Source organism: Nesoenas mayeri (assembly GCF_963082525.1).
Source record: "Nesoenas mayeri genome assembly, chromosome: 1".
Classification (NCBI taxonomy): domain Eukaryota; kingdom Metazoa; phylum Chordata; class Aves; order Columbiformes; family Columbidae; genus Nesoenas; species Nesoenas mayeri.
In genome coordinates, this window is record NC_137541.1 from 188502103 (window position 1) to 188520586 (window position 18484).

The following is an 18484-nucleotide window of genomic DNA, read 5'->3' on the forward strand; positions in this document are numbered from 1 at the left end:
AAAAAACAAACAAACAAACCAACCAAAAAACCCACTATATCTTAAGGAATGGAATTCACCAATTTCAGAATTCACATATTTCAGTCACTTGCATAACTTAAAAAAGATTAACTCAAAACACCTTACTGAACTGAATATGAAACTTAATTTAAAAAAAATCCACTTTTAATGGCAGAAACATCTTTCAATTTTGAAGAAAATTAAGCCTGACTCTTATTCATCCTACTTTATTCTAATAACCTTGAAGAATTTTGTAAGCACCAATGTTAAATTTCAATAACTGCAAATATATTATTCAGGAAGGAAAAAGAACAGAATAAATGAAAACTAAAATAATTATAAGACATTCTTTTCTATTTGTTTCAGGAAGTTATATAATTAAAAGTGCAATATGTTTTAAATTAAAGATATTCAAGGAATTCATCTCTCATAAGTGCAGCACTTTAATAGTCACTTTTAACAAAAGGCTATTTTATAGCCTATTTAAAAGCAAATGGTATTGCCTTCAAATTAAACTCCAAACAAGAAACAAACTGAAATACTATGCATACTTTTCTTTGATGGTTAAACCTACCCAAATATTCCAAGTCTCCTTTCAGACCCTGTCTTCAGACAGAATTAGTACAATTAAGCAAGGACTAGCTTTGCCTTCTATGCTAATTCATAATTTTCATTCACTTACAGTTCACTTTTGATCAGCTAATTGCTAATATCCAATTTATAATTTTCTAACATAAAAGCTTCTAATATACTAAATATAAACTGACTACCTCCTCCTTAGTTCTCCCAAAACATTTAATTGCATCCAAATAAAACTATTCTCCTAATTATGGTTAGTATTTCACTTTACTACTTGTGACTGCATATCATATATTTGCATAGTTGGTAAACACAAAGTATACCAAGGGCAGGCAATAAAACTTGTCAAAATTAGAAGCACAGTCATTTTGTGGTCGTTCTTTAGAATAATGAAATAATTTTACAGAGGAAAACACCATCCTTTCAAGAAACTCAGGTGGAGTCTGTACTTCTGAAACCAGCAGTAACTGGAGCACACTTCACCAGCAATCTGTGTTGTTTTTTTCAAGTCTCCACCTGGATGAGCCTTTCTGAGATTATGGTAAAAACACAGGTAAAACAGGCATCTGTAGAAGACATTCCATTAAATCTCTTAGATGCTTATCCTAAGATGCAGTGAAGCACCTTCTGCAAGTGTCTGTTTCTTTCCATTTCTTACCATGCAGGAAATCTAGGATGACAAGCCACATTTATGGAGTCCCCACCCATGGATACATTGGAATGCTGTCTGAACATGGACCTGGACAAATGGCTCTAGTTGGCCCCACCTGTGCAGGAGGGCTGGATCAGAGAACCTCCAGAGATCCCTTCCAACCTCAACAATTCTATGATAATATTTAGATGTACAACTTTCAGATACCTAATTTAGGAGAGTTGAATCCCACCATTTGTTTTTGATAACAGATAGATCTAAAATCAAGGAAATACCTCAGTTGGAATGCAAGGGTTTAATACAGACTGATCCTCCTTTCCTCAAACACTATTAACAGTAAAATTCTTGTAAAAGTAAAGTAATAAACTAACATAGAATGGTTAAAACAGATTAAAATAATTCACAACAGACTAAAAGAATTCAAACTGTATTTGCTTGCTAATGTAAATAAATATAGTAATATGTAACATCTAAAGTGGATTGAAATAGAGCTCAGTGTATCAGTCTGAAGTCACTACTGAAAACAAGCTGCCACTATATATAAAACATCTCAGTGTATCTGCATTTGAAAATACATTGAATGCAAATATCATTGGTTTTGCAGAGAATCTTCTATTGGGCTATGGCTGGTACTACAACTATTTTACCTGTTCATTTGGCAGCAAGAGATTTATAGTCCAGAGTGACTTCTTATTTCACCAAAGAAAACATTAAAATGTACATGATTTGCCCTTAACTGTAGTTTAAGCATATTTCAGCCACTAATAACGACCATAATTATCATTAAAATCAACTTCCTCAATAAAGGAAACAAATTAATGAACTAACTAATGGTGATGGCAAAAATTAATAAGGTGGGGGAACAGTTACTTTTTTTAAAGCAGTCATACTAAAAATCAACACAAATTAGAAATATTAGTAGTCATGATAAAAGGAAGTGTAAGGAGACAAAGGAAACCTAAATGAAAATAGAGTATACAGAAATAAATTACGATGGCTAAATTGTGTTCAAGAAGTGTTCAAGAGCAACCACCTCTGCTTTAAAATGTGAAAAATTAAATATAATTCAGCCAAGAAAAGAAGTAGAAAATTTGCCATTAAAAACAAACAAACAAACAAACAAAAAACCCAAAACAAGCAGCATTCTCTCACATTTCTACACCTGCATTTCCCAAGCAAAAGACAGTAGGTAAAAAGGAATAACCAGTTGGTCTTCACAGCAGAGGGAGGTTATCAGTGAAGAACCATAGTGATAATGAGCTGTTAACAAGTGCAGATACTAATGAAAGGACAGTGTTCATAGAAGAGCCAAAAATCATTAAATGCAGTTAAAACCCACCAGCTAACGAGAGCTACAAAGATTTTGTGATATCAAGTGGCCAGGCAACAACATATAAGAATTCAAAGTTAGCAAATGCAAAGTAACAGCATATTATGATAGTTTTATCCATATGTACAAAAGGAAAGGCTCTCAAATCTGTTATGATCAGCCAGAAAACATATGTTACAGTCCCTGTGGGTACAGCTTTAAATGACTGTGCCATGTGAAAAACGGTCAGTAGGCAACTGTAGAAATTCATAATGAACTTGCAATTTTATAATTTGGGTGCAGTTCTGCACTCAATACCACACATAAAAATTAAATCATACTGCCATAAAGCAACTTATTTTTAATATAACACGTAGAGGAGTTCTGTAGTAAGACAAATTTCAGCTAGAGTACAATGTTAACACTAAGATAGAAATCTTTACAGAAGTTGGTATACCATACTATAAATCAGTGCTCTTTCCATATCAAATATCTCAAATACAACCTTTTTTCTTATGTCAAACACTTGGTCTCAATCTGCATTCTTCAAGTGAACATTCAATATTCAGTAAAGACCATGCTTGCACTGTGATTAAGCATCTTGAATTATTGCTTGTACTTTGTCGAGCTCATGTATCACTTTTTAACTATTCTGCATCTTTCACAGCACAGCTGTAAGCAAATGAAGCAGCAAACTAATGTTCAGATCATGGTTCCAAGTCAGATGAATATGGCCAACAAACATAAGTCCTCCTGAAGAAGTAATGAACTGGCAGTTATAAGCAAATTAGGCAATATTCCCTATCCTGAGGTTGTTTACAATGACAGGTTGACACTCCTTGCAAATTGCGCCAAGAACTCATCTTAATCTACACCACCATCCTCAAAAGCAGCTGCACTATCCAGAATCTCAATTTTTCTGAATAATGTGGCCATTCCTCAGTAAGCTTCTGCCATTCATTATGCTATTCAATAAAAATGTTTCTTCCTAACATGTTGCGTCTATGCAGAACTTAGGCTGGTCTTTTACGTCCTTTTGACTTAGAACAGAGATTAAATACTCCCCCAAAACAGATAAATTGTCTACATACGCCTGGTAGTATATTCAGATCTGTTCTCATGAAATAGAATAAAAATGGAATAAAATATGTGCTGCTGAACATCTAGAATTAAATTCTTTTCATGAAAATCAGAATTCTTGAGAATCAGATTCTTCAAATAAAGTTCTGAATGAAGAATGGATTGAAATGAAGAGAGAATAGAGTAAAACAGTTTTAGTTGGAGGGGACCTACAACAATTACCTAGTCCAACTGCCTGACCAACTCAGGGCTGACCAAAAGCATATTATTAACCTCATTGTCCAAATGTCTCTTAAAGACTGACAGGCTTGGGGCATCAACCACCTTTGCAGGAAGCCTGTTCCAGTATTTGACCATCCTCTCGGTAAATAAATGTTTCCTTATGCTCAGTCTAAACCTCCCCTGGTGCAGTTTTGAACCATTCCCACACATGTTGTCACTGGATGCCAGGGAGAAGAGCTCAGCACCTCCCTCTCCACTTCCCCTCCTCAGGAAGCTCTAGAGAGCAATTAAGTCACCCCTCAGCCTCTTTTTGTCCAATAACAGATGGCTTCTCAACTCGAAAATCCACCAGATAAACACAGAAGGAAAGATGGCAGTCAATCTTAGAACAAATAAACAAATGCAATATCAGGATGATAATGCTACTGAATGATGTAAAATTCAAAGAAAATGTTATTCTAGGAGAATTTATTAAAAAAACAAAACAAAACAAAAACAACAAAAAAACACCAAACCTAAAGACACGAAGATGTTTCAACACAATTTAATCTATGATTAAAAAAACCCAACACCTCAAATAACTTTCAAGCATACGGATCCTAAGAAGTGCATGAGACACAAAAAGATATTTTAGAGGTATTTGATGTATTTTGGTTAAATCAAAGCCATGAGCGCATTCTGCTAAACAAAGAATGACACAATAATACAAATAAGCAGTAACAATAAAATGTGAAAATCTGAACTACAGGGAGATCAAATAAAATATTTTTCTTTGCAATCACTTTCATGTTAAGTAGATTAAGTATTAAAAGTTTCTCAGAATAGTCTATTTTTCCATGTTCTTCACTCATTCTTTGGATGAAGTTTCATGGTACCTAAACTGGACATTTCTGTTTACTTTGAACATTTTACATATATTTGTCTCTCTTCATTGTCTGACTCAGAGTCTTAAGAACTACTAATCTGTACAACTGAAACTTACTTTTAATTGTTAAGAATATATTTTTGGCAGAGTTTTTGTTTTCTGCAAATGTCATCTTAATTACAAGACTGCACACAAGGAGAATAAGGTATTATCTTTAACCATCTACTGCTACTTGTATTTAATCTGTAAACACTTATGGGCAGTCAAAGATATTTTTAAGTTTCACAATTATCCAGCATAAAGTGAAATTTGATTGTTCTTCTCTACAACAAAACCAAAAGCTCTTTACATTAACAGGCTTGTAATTTATTTGTCTTGATCAAAGTGGATCAGAATTAATAAACCAAAGTCTTCAGACGTTTACATCTCTAAATTTCCTGATCATTGCTATCAAAGAAGGACTTCTTTCTAGTTTCCTTCAAATTTGATTCCTATCTGCATTGATTTCAACAAAAATAAAAAATAAAAACTAGACAGACAGTGCAATTGAAAAACTGAATTATGACAATAATATAATTACATGGTCTAACAACATGCAGGTCAGATTTGCACTAAGGCACTCCTTCCTTCCCTTTCCTAATTACCTGCTGTTATACTTGCTCTGCCTTTTCTAAGGCCAAGAATAAATGAGGGCATCTGACAGGCAGTATGACGACCATTCTCTTCTGTTTTGGACTAGTTTGTGACAACCACTTTAGGTTAAAATATATACATATACGACTAGGAAAAAAAATCTGGCATTGTTAGTATAGGAGGTAAGCCATTTGGAAACATAATTATTAATTCCCTTCCTCTCCCTGATGTTCATAAATCTTTTTAAGCATTGCAAAACAGCTGACTTGGCATTTGGCACAAATTTCCACTGGAAATAATCAGCTAAGATAGGAGTGCGAATCTCTTAATATTCCAAATCAATTAGTTGTTTTAAAGAGAAAATCAGTAAACTTTCTACCCTTGATAATAAGGGCCATCACATAATATTCAAGAATAATTCCTGTTCAAACTGGAACATTTTTTCTACAAAAAAAACACTTAATTGATTTCATAATCACCAGTGAGAGTTCAAAGTACATGGAAGCAGGCTGCTACTGCTTGTGAAAGACAGGGCTCCAATTCAAGCATTAAAACACAGTAGTCTGACAAAAGCAGTGATGGACTCAGGCAGAAAAAGACACAAGTTACTATTTTCTGGTCATTAACTAAACCTTTATATTATTAAACAATTAATTTAGGTTTTTAGGAAGATTATTCTTCAGCTGCATGAATGAAGATTTCTTTAGGTAAAAGTGTTTAAAATCCTAAATGAAATAAACTTGTCAGTGACTGACATGTTTGCTGATCACATGTACTTGTTAACATAAATATTAATATATCGATATGACTACAGAGAAAAACACAAGTGACAAAAACTTAAACCAGATGTTTTCTATAGCTAGTACATATTATTATTATTATTATTATTATTATTATTATTATTATTATTATTATTATTTTAAATGCTTGAATGTGAAAGGAGTTCTTTAGAGATCTCAATTACAGATATGTGTATCTGAGCTAATTTTCAAAATTATATTTGTCATCAATGGAAAGCAAAAGGTGCTTCTGGGAAATGATTCATCTCACTGGTTTTAGATGCAACATTAGGATGAAATAAATCTTTCCCTGGAAATGCAGTACTTTTCACTGACTATAAAAGGACAACTAGTTCAGACAGGCACATCTAAAGTTATGTCAGATTAATCTTAGCCAGTGTGCTCACAGTATGGATTACAACCAAATGGCAGCACTAAAAAGACTGATTCTCAGGTGAACCACTGCAACAGCACGTAATTCTCCACATTACTGTACCCTTTTGAAAGTACTCTTCATTCATTCTGGCTTCAAAACCGTTTTTATCCTGAATAATGTACAGTACACACATAGCAGTGTGCCACTAAGGGAATGAAACCAAATCAGTTTATTGACAATTTTAAAGTATTCCAAGAAAAGAACTGAAATGTCCTTTGTACGTGGTGAGAAAATATGAATGAAATAACATGTTCAGCTTCACTTTTGGTACTTTCAAGCACAAGCTTGTTACTATGAAAGCTGAAAAATATTTCAGTAAAAGATTTACCGCTAATTTCTTCTGTTCTCTTTTGGGGGAGGAAGGCACTGCTGTAGATTTGTGTACTGCTTCTGGTTGGGATGGAGTTAATTTTCTTCCTGGCGGCCCATATATGCTGCTGTGTTTTATGTTTGTGCTTAAACCAGTGCTGATAAGGCACCAAGGCTATAGCTGTTGCTTACATAGTGCCAGAGCTGCCTGTCTCTCACCCTGCCTGCCCAGCAACCAGGGAGGGGACACAAGCAGGACAGCTGGCACCAGCTCACCAATGGATGTTCCACATCACCATGCTCAGCAAGAACACTGTAGGGTGGTCTTTCCAAACTGGGGCTGCACAAAGACTGGCTGGGCATCAGTCTGCCTGCAGGAGGTGACAAGTGATTGCCTTTGCATCACTTGTGCCACCCCACACTTATTAAACTGCCTCTGTCTCAACCCATGAGTTTTTTCATGCTTTTGCTCTTCTGATTCTCTCCCCCATTGCACTGGCAGGAGCCGGGGGGGGCGGACAGAGAGGGTGTGGGAGCAGGTGCTTATTTGGTGGGGGGATCAACCCACCATGGTTTAAAATTTTGTCTTCTGTCTTTAATTTAGGTCACACAGTTTTGCCCACTAAGCAGCACTGCTCAATTCAGTAAACTCTAATGAATCTTGTGTAAGTGGTCTTAAAGTGCTGAAGCAAAAAAACTGTAAATTACACAGTGTCAAACCATAATCCCATACAGCAAATTGCTTGAGTCCAACTAACCTTGAGCCTGGCCTGCTGAGTTCTTCCAAAATATCACACTTCAATGTTTGTTTCAGAAGATGAAAATCCAAATTTGCTGAATAAACTATAAAGCATGTTTATTCCTCATTTCAAACAAGCTTGCCTGTTAAACCACTATTATATAGGGAAAGAATTTTATCATGCCCTTCCCCATCTTACAGTCATTTTCTGTAAGTCAATAGTTTTGATAATACCTACAGTTTTTCCTCTTTTTTTAGATTTCAGATTTTTTTTATTCCAAGCATGAAAAGAATCATTAAAAATGTATTTGAACTGCTTGGAAGATAATGCATGTTGTGAAAGAACAAAGGCTTTATAAGCAATGAAGATGAACTTTGTACTTACCAATGACCTCTTGTTGTCATTGTTACCTGCCGCAGGACATTAGCTCCCTTGGGACATAAAATTACTAAAGTGAAAATTATTACAAGATCTGTCTATTTTCCTTTAACTTCTGGAGGACAGCTCTAATAATATCTCCGGTACCAGTAGTAAGATGTCTCTACAATGAAAGGACAAAGCCAGCAGTTGTCGAACTGAATCTGCCCTTGTTGTAAAAAAATTACACACAGGTCTATTAGGCACTATTGATGCTTTCCTTAAAAAATATGTGACAGTTACCTAAACAATCATCCTGCTGTTTCAGATGGCAAAGCTGGCACAACGCAGCTCTAATATGTTGCTTAAAGAGGGTGTGAACTTCCATCTTTGGAGGGTTTTCCAAATAAAACAAGCACGTTAGAAGGTGTAATTATAAATGCTAACAGACACAAGGTATATATCTGTCAAGACCCAGTCAGTCCAGTACTGTGATTCCAGTACTCCCCAAGTCACAGTATCACAGTATGTTTGGGATTGGAAGGGACCTCAAAAGATCATCTAGTCCAATCCTCCTGCTGGAGCAGGAACACCTAGGTGAGGTCGCACAGGAACATGTCCAGGTGGGTTTTGAATGTCTCCAGTGAAGGAGACTCCACAACCCCACTGGGCAGCCTGTTCCAGTGCTCTGTCACCCTCACTGAGAAGAATTTTCTTCTCAAATTTAAGTGAAACCTCTTGTGTTCCAGCTTGATCCCATTATCCCTTGTCCTATCATTGGTTGTCACCGAGAAGAGCCTGGCTCCATCCTCCTGACACTCACCCTTTAGATATTTATAAACACTAATAAGGTCATCTCTCAGTCTCCTCTTCTCCAAATTAAAGAGACCCAGCTCCCTCAGCCTTTCTTCATAAGGGAGGTGCTCCACTCCCTTAATCATCTTTGTTGCCCTATGCTGGACCCTCTCCAGCAGTTCCCTGTCCTTCTGGAACTGAAGGGCCCAGAACTGGACACAATATTCCAGATGGGGTCTCACCAGGGCAGAGTAGAGGGGAAGGAGGACCTCTTTTGATCTACTAACCACCCCCCTTCTAATACACCCCAGGATGCCATTGGCCTTCCTGGCCACAAAGGCACAGTGCTGGCTCATGGTCATCCTGTTGTCCACCAGGACCCCCAGGTCCCTTTCCCCTACACTGCTCTCTAATATGTCATTTCCCAACCTATACTGGAACCTGGGGTTGTTCCTGCCCAGATGCAGGACTCTACACTTTCCCTTGTTAAATTTCATTAGGTTATTCCCCGCCCAACTCTCCAGCCTGTCCAGGTCCTGTGGATGGCAGCACAGCCTTCTGGCGTGTCAGCCACTCCTCCCAGCTTAGTGTCATCACCAAACTTGCTGATAGTATACTCAATTCCCTCATCCAAATCGTTAGTGAATATATTGAATAATATTGGCCCCAGTACTGACCCCTGAGGCACTCCACTAGATACTGGCCTCCAACTAGACTCCGCACCATTGACTACCACTCTCTGGCTTCTCTCCTTAAGCCAGTTTGCAACCCACCTCACTACTCCATTGTCTTGACCATACCTCCTCAACTTAGCTGTGAGGATGGTGTGGGAGACTGTGTCAAAGGCTTTACTGAAGCCAAGGTAGACCACATCCACCGCTCTGCCATCATCCATCCACCTTGTTACATTCTCATAAAAGGCTATGAGGTTGGTCAAGCATGACCTACCCTTGGTAAAGCCATGCTGACTGCCCCTCATAACCCTCTTATCCCTGATATGCCTTGAGATGGCACCAAGGATAAGCCGTTCCATTACTTTCCTAGGGATGGAGGTGAGGCTGACCGGTCTATAAATACCTCCTTCTTGCCCTTTTTGAAGACTGGAGTGACAGCTGTTTTCCTCCAATCCTCGGGCACCTCTCCCATTTCCCAAGACTTGGAAAAAATGGAGAGTGGTCCAGCAATGACCTCAGCCAGCTCCCTCAGCACCCATGGATGCATCCCATCTGGACCCATGGATTTATGGATGTCCAGATTATTTAATTGCTCCCTAACCCAGTCCTCATCAACTAAAGCAAACTCCTCCATTGACCTGGCTTCATATGGGGTCTCAGGGGTACAGGGTTCCCCAGGACAGCCTCTGGCAGAGTAGACAGAGACAAAGAAGGCATTCAGTAATTCTCCCTTCTCTGTATCTTCTGCCACCAGGGCACCCACCCCATTCATCAGTGGGCCTACATTGCCTCTGGTATTAGTTTTATCTGCTATGTATTTGAAAAAGTTCTTTTTGCTGTCCTTGACCCCTCTCAACAGCTGTAATTCTAAGGAGGCCTTGGCTATCCCAGCTGCCTTCCTACAGCCTCTAACAGCAGCCTTATATTCTTCCCAAGTGGCCAGCCCCTGCTTCCATGACCTGTAAACTCTCCTCTTCTGATTGAGCATACCCAACAGATCCCTATTCAACCACACAGGCCTCCTGGCTCCCTTCCTTGACAAGTCCCAGATGAAATGTTTGCTCCTTTGATAAGCCCTGCCAAATAACAGTTTTCAGTACTTATCTAACCGTAATGGTGATGCTTTGGTAATGGCAATGGTAACATTAAGTCACTTCAGCAAGCTGTCCCAAAGAAACACCCCTAAAGGAACTGTACGTGAGGAACAAAGGTTTCTGTGTATTCAAACTGAGTTACACGTGTCTTGAGACATTGTTCCAGACTCTCTTCATCAGTTCTTAGTATCAAAATTATAAGCTACTTCAATGCAATCAAGGGAAAAGTGCTGCTCACCAAAACTGTCCCATTTACTGAGTCCTGGTTGGAGTCTGATATTTTTATCTGATATTTTTATCATGACGAGGTGTTGAAATTCTTTGGCTGAAACTTCATGGGAAGGAAAAACAAAAGAAAGCAAAACAAAACCAAATAAACAAACAAAATCATCACCAAATACACATTAAAAACAAAAACAACAACAGAAAACATAACCAAAAACATAGCAAAAAAACCCCCCACCTGATGAATGGAAATGACATTCTACTATTTATACATATATTCTATTTATTTATCTTTTTAAGAGCACAATGTCAAGGCATGGCTTGAACTATCTTTGTTATAGTAAGAATGTTGTAGTACTGCAGTACATTAGAATTGTGGTAACCCATATAACACATAATTGTCTAGGCCAGATTAGTTGAGTTTTATTAACTTGCTCCTCTGATAATAAAAATATAAAATAGAAATCAAATAAATAAAATACCAGAGATGTTTGAATGTATAAAAAGTCAGAAGACTGCTCTTCTGAATGGGGCACAGATCTAAAAGTCAAATAAAGAGAAAAGTATCGTAGAGAGGTATGTTGAAGACACCTTAAAATAAGAATTACGGGTACATTGCTATACCATATTCTGCAAACCAATACTAATGCAAGGGTGCATTAAACCAAAGCATTGAAAACAATGGTAGATCAACTGCAGGCAAGCATACATATGATTTACTGAGACAAGTATCAATTACACTCAGATACACCTCAAGTCTCCGTAACTTCCAGAGGTAACAGTTTGACTTAATGATTCACTAAGAAAAAATTTCAACTCCTCTCCCCAGATTTTTTCAACACATACTTGCCAAAGTCAGACCTTTTCTAAGTATGTTAAAAAAAAGTGGGTTATTTGGCACAAATGTCTCCAGCTGTTCTTAACTGTAAAGAACACTTGATTTCAGGGTAGGCCAGAAATTAGTCTGATAAAGTTCAAACATATGCCCTCATAAAAGCTTCGTTAGGACAAGACTGTAACTCCTTGAAATAAAAAGTTCTACCTTAGAAGTAATGCAACAGTAGCGTTTTCAAGTGTGACACAGAACAAATTTTGCCCACTTAGAGCTGGAAGAGCAATCCAGTCACTTCTGACAGAAATGATATATTGATAAATGTATTTTATGTACAAGTACCTAACCCAAACTACAAAAACGGAAGTCATCCCCTCAATCTAGTGTTGTTGTGTTTTCCCATTTCTTATATCAATCTCCAACAGACCTTTCTGGGCCACAGCAGAATATAGGCTTTTAGTTTAAGATGTTAAGCTTGAATACTGAAAGATGAAGAAGCAGACCTTGCAGGTTTATTTTCAGGGAAGTAAAATCAAAACTATTCTCAAGCTTGGAATTAACAGCACTGACTTGTTTTCACTTTGTCCAGTTTAGTTCCTCTTACATATTCCTTCTGATCTAGACTTAATCAGAGATCATTCTATTAGATAACAGGAGCTCCTTACTTCCGAAAAGAGAACAGTTAATGGTGATTTACTTTAATATGCAAACCCAAGTAGTTTAGGCTTGCCAGATAAGTGAAAGCAAAAATTCAAAATTGATTTTCACAGACTATAAAGATGCTGATAGATGAGCATAGTTTAAGGAGCATGAAACATGGAATTACTACACAGATATTCCTAGTTCATTTTCCTTATAATACTTCATAGCCCATCCTTGGCTGTCTTCTCTCACTTTCACAAGCTTCACTTGAAGCTCGAGATACAGATGCAAGTGCAATATAAGCTCATGAAAGGTTTAATAAGCTTCTAATTTCCAGGCTTCAATAACCAGTTTCATTTTAAAATAAGTTCTTTGGGGTTGTGCTTTTTTTTGTTTGTTTTTGCTTTAATCTATCTTCTTTTGTTTCCAAGCCAGAAACTGAAATAACTGAAAGTCACTGAAGTCACAAAACAAATGTATTCTGAGAAAATAAACAGCTTTTGCAGCTACTTCAGTAGCCTCTTCTAGCCTCTTCTGCTAATAAGACTATGTGCTTGCATCACTGTAGCTTGCACAGGCAAATCTAGTATGTCACCAGCATCTCTTACTTTTTCAGCCATTTACCAATTTCTTTATGGTGACTTAAAAAAAATACAATCTTTCTCAACAGTCAAAATGTATACATATTTTTTTAAGGTAGTTTGAATAATATATTATCTCTGTAAAGGAAACCTTGCAATGTTTTAATGTAATTACGAGATAACACCATCAAAAAAGTTGAAAGACTAAGAAGCATTAAACTTGCAATAATTACACATTGTTTTAAATTTAATTTGTATTACACAACTAATGGTAACACAAAAGGTTTTTGCAGATAGCAATATCTGTTAAAACAAAACAAAATAAAAGAAACACCTGAAAATTCCTACAACGCACACACTCCTGCTTCCCCAGCTTCATACAGAGAAGTGAACAGATTGTATTTCCTATAAATTCTGATAGATTACTTTAGTCAACAGAAGTCTCCAGTGAATCAAAATGTTTTGGTTTTATTTTCACAGATAACAACATTTCTTATTACTCAAATGTACTTCTCAAAGCAGTTGGTTTTTCTGTTTGTTTGTTTTGAGTTTTTTTTGGCACAAGCTGCTTTCCCCTCACTAGGAAGGAGCCCCCTTGTCACCCCTTCCCACCAGCAACTCTTCTACAAGCTCCTGCAGGACAGCGAATGCGCTGACTTTTCCCCACGCAGGGCCCCAAGTTTCTGCTCTGCATCCCCTGTAAACCTGCACAGTATAACCTGTCACTCAGTTGCTGTCAACAAGCAGGTCTCTATGCAATACACTCTAAGTGGATTATCATATACAGCATACTCTATACAGTATTATATCCCATGTCCCTTCTGAGAACCTATGGACAAAAATATTTCCCTAATTACCTGTTCTGTCATATCGAATGAAAATTTGGTTACTTGAGATATTCAGTATCTAACACAGAAATAATCTACATTTTATTCTGAAGAATATGACTATTTGAACATGAAGAAAAAGTAGTAAAGAAGTTTAACCTAAGTAGCTTACATGTGGCATTCAGGTTTCCGTAAATCAGTAAATCTATGCAATTCAGTTAACTACTTGCCATTAACCCAGTTTGCTTTGTTTTTACCACTGCACTGGTCTTTGGTAAGAAAAGGAGTTACTCACATTCCTCTCATGAAGATTAGGTTAGCTGTTACACATTTTTAAATTACATGCTCACATCCACCTTTCTCTTAAATTTTCATTTTCTTCAGAGTCTTTAACTGCTTTTATTGCTAACTGAAACTTTTCTCCCTTGTCATAAAACACTTGAGACTCTAAAAGCCTGGAAACTATAAATCATGGCAGAACAATTCCAATAAACTTAGTTATGACAGTGCCATTTTCCAGGTGCTACACATAGGTGTCAAAAGTATCCTGTTCACATTAATGATTAATGATAGAGTGATAGCCCAGAAGAACCACCAGGGATACCTGATCTCAAATAACATTGAAGTGAGAGGTGCACAATAGTGGTCTTACCCTCCACTTCATGTTGCTGAAAAGCAGAAGCTTAATGGGAAGAACAAAGATGTGTCCTTAATTCTCAAGATTCAGCTACTTACTTAAAACATTAATTCTGAGACACCTAGTAACATTTTTGGTATCCATATTTGGAAACTTTCCGATGGCAACACTCATCACCATGTGAAGCACTACATGCAATTTCAATACGGTAATTTTCAACAATCTACTATTTTTAATTAGATGCCTAAAGGATTAACAACTTACTATACAGCCTTTTCCTTTTTTCCTCTAGAAGTTAACATGGGAGAAAACAATCCAGTGTGTAGGCACAGTGAAAAGCTCAAGTTCATTTCTGTACAGAAAGTCGGCTTTTCTTCTATTAAAAAGATACATGGATTCCAGCAAATAATGACAGAAAAAATACAATCTATAATTGAGTTAAACTTGTTAATGGAGCTTGAAAAAAGTCTTCCTGTGGAACCTAAATAATTATTTTTAATGTCTGAAATGCCTGCTGATTATATTTTATAAATAAGCACAAAGTCAAATGTATAAGCAAACATAGATTTACCTCAAAGCTTACTTTGTTTCCTTGATAAGTGTAGTTTGTCATATAAATTTTAATTTATAGCTAACAATACACGTCTAAATCTAATTACTTAGTACAAAAAGCATTAGTAATTACTCAGTAAATACAATAATTTGCAAAACCATAATGTTGTTTACTATAAGACAAAAATGCAGAAGGATACCATCGCATTACACATACACATGAATTATAAGGTGTCAGGGATGCAAAATTAACAGGAAAATTCCATATCAACAGCTACAAAACTCCTGTGGCTTCTCAGTTTTGGTAGCATGAAACAATCATCATAATCTAAATTTTCTACTAAAGCCAGCCCATACTTTTTTAAAAATTTTTTTTAAAGAAAAATCAAGATAACTCATACTATTTGCTATGCTTTTCTTGTCCTCAACAGTGAGCAAGATACTGATAAAGGACAGGGATTGTGTTTTAAAAGCTCTTTTAAAAATTCTCGAAGTCCTTACAAGAAGCTCCCCTTGGTTATAAAAGCAAATACTGATACTTAGGTTTGTAAGACTTAAGACTTTTTTTACCAGATTTGTCAATATTTGTCCTCTTTCCTTCCCTAAATAACTTTCAGGATAGTGTAAGACAACTGTTCTGGTTTATGACTGGTCTCCCATAGGGTTTTAGATGTCATTAATGATTTAAGACAATTTATTTTTTTTGGTGCAAGGGTAAAACCTAAAACCTCAACCACTAAAGGAGGCACCACAGAGACCACAATGCCAGTTGCTTTACATAGCCAGAAGTGCATCCCAATTGCCTTTTCCCCTCTCTTTTTATCTTATTATGTAGTTTTTCATCCAATGAAATCTTTCCTTTAGCCTGCAGAAGATAACACAGTCAAGAATAAAAGCCAGGGAAAAATTTTAAGGGAGGAAACTGAAAGGCAGATAAATAAACATAAGAAACAATTTTTCAGTGGTCAAAGTGTCTCTCTTATGGAAGAAGCTTGTTGGATTTCTTAATTGTTCAGCTATCCCAAACTGAACACCATTTTATGTACAATTGCTTGTATTTTTCACCTTTTTACTTGATCCACAGGCAAGGGCAACATAATTATGGTTCGATGCAATTCTGCACCTACAGCCAAATAAGAGTGAAAATCTTGTTTCTTCCCTATTTTTCTTACTTAGTATTATGATTTTGTTACAAAAAATATCTCAGCACTTGAAAAACATACACCCATCTTTCTAAAGATTAAACTCATATGGAAATGAAACCCACATATGGAAATATGGTTGGAATAATCTATCCCAGTGGTAAAATGCCAAATATCTACAAAAAGTACAAGAACAGGATAAATATATACTAAATTTTCTCCATGATAGTCTCCTAGCCTCTCACTACTTACGACACAGGAATTTGTTGATCCAGAAATAATGTCTTTCTTTCATCAAACTGCTGGATTTCCTTCCATTAACTTCTCTAAATAGTTTCTGAACTCTCATTTTTTCCTGATCCTTAACATCCTATAGTAATGAGTTCTACAGTTTCCTCACGATTTGTGTAAAAATATCTTGCTATATATCTGCTATAGGATTACTTAATTTCAGCCTTCTAGTTAGTGCATTTGGAAAAGCAAAGAAAAAGTGTTTTACATCACATTTTCCCCTTCATTCACCTCTATCTCAAATATACCTGGTCATCTCTTTTCCAAACTGAACCATCCTACTTTAAGTCACTCCTCATCTAAAATCTACATTTAATTACTCTTCTTATCCTTCATACTTTTTGCTACTTCCAATATATTCTTTTGAGACTGGAAATCACCAGAACTTCATACAACATTCAAAATATGGGCATACCATTGACTTATACAGTTGCACAGAAATGCCTTTTCTCATATTTTCCTTATTAATGATTCCTAATATTTAATTTGCTTTTATGATTGCTACTGAGAGCCAAAATGTTTTTTCACAGAACTAATATAACTGTGAGGCCATTTATAAGGGCATTTGTAAGAGAGCACAGTTAATACGGTGTAGCAGATATGAAATGAAACCAGACCTTCTGTTACTCTTTCCAGGATAAGGAGGAAACAGATTTCTAAAAAACCTTCAAAAAATGTGAACTGCACCACATACTCATTGTTTAGATATGTACACTATACAAATACAGTATGTAACATGAGCACCATTCTCTGTAAATGCCCAACCTCTCCTTTCCCATCTCTGATTCCTATATTTATATATAATTGCTAAAGTTTAAAATGAAAGGATGATTTCACTAATAAAGAATTATGATATTAAACCCTCTCCTACCCCAAATAACATTAAAAAAAAAAAAATACCACTCACTCTCAGCAGCACATTATCCCTTAGTTGATTTACTTCAAAAAAATCCACAAGATAAGTGCTTATGAAAAACATGGTTTACAGGCAACATATTTTTCCAGTAAAATATTCCATCATGTCTTGACATTTCCTCCATATTTTTATACAATACGTACTCAGCATTTAGTCAACTAATGCAGGCAGAAGATTGGAGGGAACACTTAATGGTGGACTCTAATGGTCTCTCCAAGACTCAGACTCAGATTTTGAAAAAGTATTCCTGTGGTCTGAGGTTCAGACACTCCATCTGCAAAACTAATTACACAGCTCTATATGTACTAAGCAATCTTTTTAAGGTGTCATGTAACTGTAAAACTGAGACCACATATAATTTCATTTGATTACAAGACAGCTACAATTGAAGTCTCAGTAATTACAATGTTACACAATGGAGGAAAAGCAAGTGTTCGTCATTGCATTAAAAGAGAAATTTATCAGAGACATGCATGATTATACCTTTAACATTGTGTTTAGTTGTTATTTAGATAAATTTAATATAATTTCCATACACATAATATATGTATCACAATGCTTATCTTGGTTAAAAACCTTTGCCAAATTACTAATTTTTTTTATGATTTTTTTGGTCAATACTTAAATAAGATTTAACTCTACTCAGCAGAAGTGTCTCTGATTCAAAGAAAAAAAAAAGGGGGGGGGCGTGGTAGGGGGCTATAAGAGAAGAGGATTTTAAAAGAATTTGAACCCATTTTAATTACACTTTTTCTGTGTAGCCATGTCTTAAAATGAAGGCTTCATTTCTAAAATAATCACAGTTTTCATTTAAAGTGACTGTTTGGAGCTGTCTAATGTATTCCTCAATCATGCTTTAGAAAAGAAATTAGAATACAAAGGAGTTTAATATACCTTCTTTATTAAAAAGACAAAAACCCCCACCATTATATTCACCTAATTGAAATGAGAAGGTAAAAAAAAAAAATCAAATTAGAAGTAATTGACACAAGGTACCAGCCAGACTTGTTATGTGACTGGTTTTGCATCATGAAAGACATTTATACACCTTTTGTTTGTGAGGGAAAAGTATAAAATAATAAGTAGAAACAAAAGGAGAGGAAAAGACGCTTAAGCAAGCCCTCCTCAAATGGCTGGATTCACTTACTTTCTCTCCTCTTTCAATTTCTTACACAATTTATAAAGGCAAGAAAATATAAAAAGGAACCGTAGCTACAGTTCATTCTTTAAAAATATTTATTTAATACTGTAAAGCCAGCAGCATCAAAAGGACTTTTCAGATCTCATTTTAAACAGCTCAAATTGAATCCTGAAT

At 36.0% G+C, this 18484-nt stretch overlaps 1 protein-coding gene across 4 annotated transcripts in view; it reads right to left on the reverse strand.

Moving 5' to 3' along the window:
- The window catches only part of NBEA (neurobeachin), a gene marked incomplete at both ends in the record, with an annotated part of 484059 nt that overhangs the window by 398853 nt on the left and 66722 nt on the right, over window positions 1–18484 (reverse strand). The window lies entirely within an intron of this gene.